Raw genomic sequence first — 2,930 nt, 5'->3', positions numbered from 1 at the left:
GAGCAGGCGGCTCCCCCGGCCCCGAGTGAGAGCGCTCCTCCCTGCCGGTCCTCTCTCTCAGTCCTCCCCCTTCGTCCTCCCTCAAATCCTCCGTCCTCGTCTTCCCTCTCGATCCTCCCTCCCCGTCCTCCCTCCCCGTCCTCCCTCCCCGTCCTCCCTCCCCTCCCGATTGAAGACGCTCGTCTCTACCGCCTCCAGCGGGGGTCAACTCTTCCCACTCGGCGAGAACGAACTGCACAATCCCAACCACGCGTTACACGAGAATACTTTTCTAGAGACAACCTAGTCGGCAGGACCGCAGCACAACGCGCCGTGGGCGACCTCCAATGTCGCGCAGAGAAGTCTACCCCCTCCAGCAGAAAGAAGTACCCCCTCCACTCACGCCACGCGCTAGCAAACCTCTTTTGCTGGAAATAAGAGTCGACAAACGAAAAGAGAACTATGGGCCTTTACATAGAAAACATGAAAAACAAACAGCACTGCAAAACACAAGTCGCGAAAAAGCTGAACAAAAAGGCAAAACAAAAACGCGCACACATATACAATAGCATGTAGCGACTAATTTTAACCAAGGTTTCGAATAAGACCTTAGACTCGTCTTCCTTTTGATTACTTATTGCAGTCTTGCAAAAGCAAGACCTCAAAAAATTAGATTATGACTCAGAATTGTTCCTCTCCACGGAAATCTTTAGTAAAAGGCGAAAGATTTATACGATCTGAAGAGAAACCAGAGTGTACAGGTTAGTGTTCTCATACAGTTCTCCAGTAACTGTAACTACTATATCAGCAATGGTAACTATTTACCCAAAAGAACTAGTGACTTCTGCTCTTATCTCAGAAAATTCTGTGATAATCGTTTCCATTTTCAGGCGAGGGAAAAAAAAAAAGAAACAAAAAGAAGACTCCATCCGTGTAAAGTGGGAAAGGTCCTGTGTGCACTGCATTGTGGGTAGGTAAATAGCGTTGAGTCACCAACCCCCGGTTTCCAGAAATACTTAAATAGTTCATTAGTTTCCCCGCTAGAGGTCAGGCTACCACCAGGGGGCAGAGCCAGGTTCACAGTAATATAGCCGACGGGTCCGATTAGAAAGTCTGACTTAGTTTTATAATTGGCACTCCAAATAAAAATTCTCTTGAATTTAAAAAAATATATAGCCTTGATAGCTCACCTGGTTAGAGCGCGGTGATGATAACACCAATGTCAGTGATTCGGATCCCCCTGCCGGCCAGCAGCCAAAAAAACAAAACAAAATAAGGCTTGAAAATGATTTTCATTCATTCAACAAAAATTGGTTGAGCACTAGCTGTGTCATCTTTTACAAAAAAAAAAAAAAAAGAATGTTCGGTGACAGAATTACCAAGCATTAAAGGATCCAAAGAAGTAGGGCAGTGAGAGCATTCTAGACACAAAGGGACCCTACGTAGTGTGACCTGAGTGGCTGAATGGCAGGGATCATGGCCTGAGGGGTCTTCCATGCCCAGCTAAGAACTTGGATTTACCTTGAGGGCAATGAGGAGCCAACTGAAAATCTTTGAAGGAGAATAAAATGATCAGATTTGTGGGGGGGGGGAGGGTTTGTTTGTTTGTTCAAAAGATAACCGGTAAGGGGATCTTAACCCTTGACTTGGTGTTGTCAGCACCAAGCTCACCCAGTGAACTAACCGGCCATCCCTATATGGGATCCGAACCCGTGGCCTTGGAGTTATCAGCACCACAGTCTCCCGAGTGAGCCACGGCCGGCCCCAGATTTGTGTTTTATTTTAATTAATTAATTTTTTTTTAAAGATGACCGGTAAGGGGATCTCAACCCTTGGCTTGGTGTTGTCAGCACCACGCTCAGCCAGTGAGCAAACCGGCCATCCCTATATGGGATCCGAACCCGTGGCCTTGGTGTTATCAGCACCGCACTCTACCGAGTGAGCCACTGGCCGGCCCCCAGATTTGTGCTTAAAGCAGCAGCAGCACCTGGTGTTATAGCTAAATTGTGCCCCCCCCACCAAAAAAAATTCATATGTCTAAGTCCTAATCCCCAGTACCTTAGAATGTTACTTTATTTAGACATAGGGTTATTGCAGATGTAATCTGTTAAGATGAAGGCTCCAGACATGTGAGAATAAATTTCTGTTGTTTAAGCTACCCAGTTCATGGTACTTTGTTAATGCAACCCTAGAAAATACATCTAATACACCTGGGCACGTCTTAGAAATGCAAATTATTGGGCCCCACACCAGACCAGATAAATCAGAAACTGAGTGATCTGAGTTTTAATAAGTCCTCTAGGCGATTCTGAAGGCTAAATTGAGAACCACTGGACCACCATTCTGGCTAAAGTATGGAGGCTGTATATGGCGAGCAAGAAGTTTGGCAGATAACTTAGGAGACTGAGCAGTAAAGCCACAGAGAAATAAGTATTGGCCTGACCAGAGGATGGCCTGGATTGTATAAAGTGAGAAGAGAAAAAGGCTAGGATAGGTCCTAGAGAACAGTGACAGAAAGAAGGGGTGCGGCAGGAGGCACATGTGGACGAGAGTAGGAAGGCAGGAGGAAAACAGCACAGGAACCAGGTAGAAAAGAAGTTTCAAGAAGGGAGTGGTCAGCTGTATCAAATGAGCAGTCAAGGGAGATGGTGAAAGGGCGGAGAACCCGAGCTGACAGTTCACCAGAGAAGTTCCCCTTTATTCAAGGACTGCACGTACATTTATAGGGAGCTGCGATCCGGGTTTGCATAGGGGGTGGATGGGCGGTAGCTGATTGGACGGGGCTGGGCAGGAAGTGAGCCCTGACCTGTGACTGGCTGAGGTTTGGCGCAGGTGGGCTTGGGTGTTGGCACCGGCAGGCTTGTTTACTGTGGAGAAGAACCCAGAAGGGCGCCATATTGCTAGGGAATGCTTTCCCCCTCCCCCTCCACTTGAGTGCCCACGGTGTCCTT

This window comes from Galeopterus variegatus, unplaced genomic scaffold (genome assembly GCF_000696425.1).
Source record: "Galeopterus variegatus unplaced genomic scaffold, G_variegatus-3.0.2 Scaffold4196, whole genome shotgun sequence".
NCBI classification, from domain to species: Eukaryota; Metazoa; Chordata; class Mammalia; order Dermoptera; family Cynocephalidae; genus Galeopterus; species Galeopterus variegatus.
The sequence above is the reverse complement of the archived record's forward strand: the minus strand, read 5'-3'. Positions refer to the sequence as shown.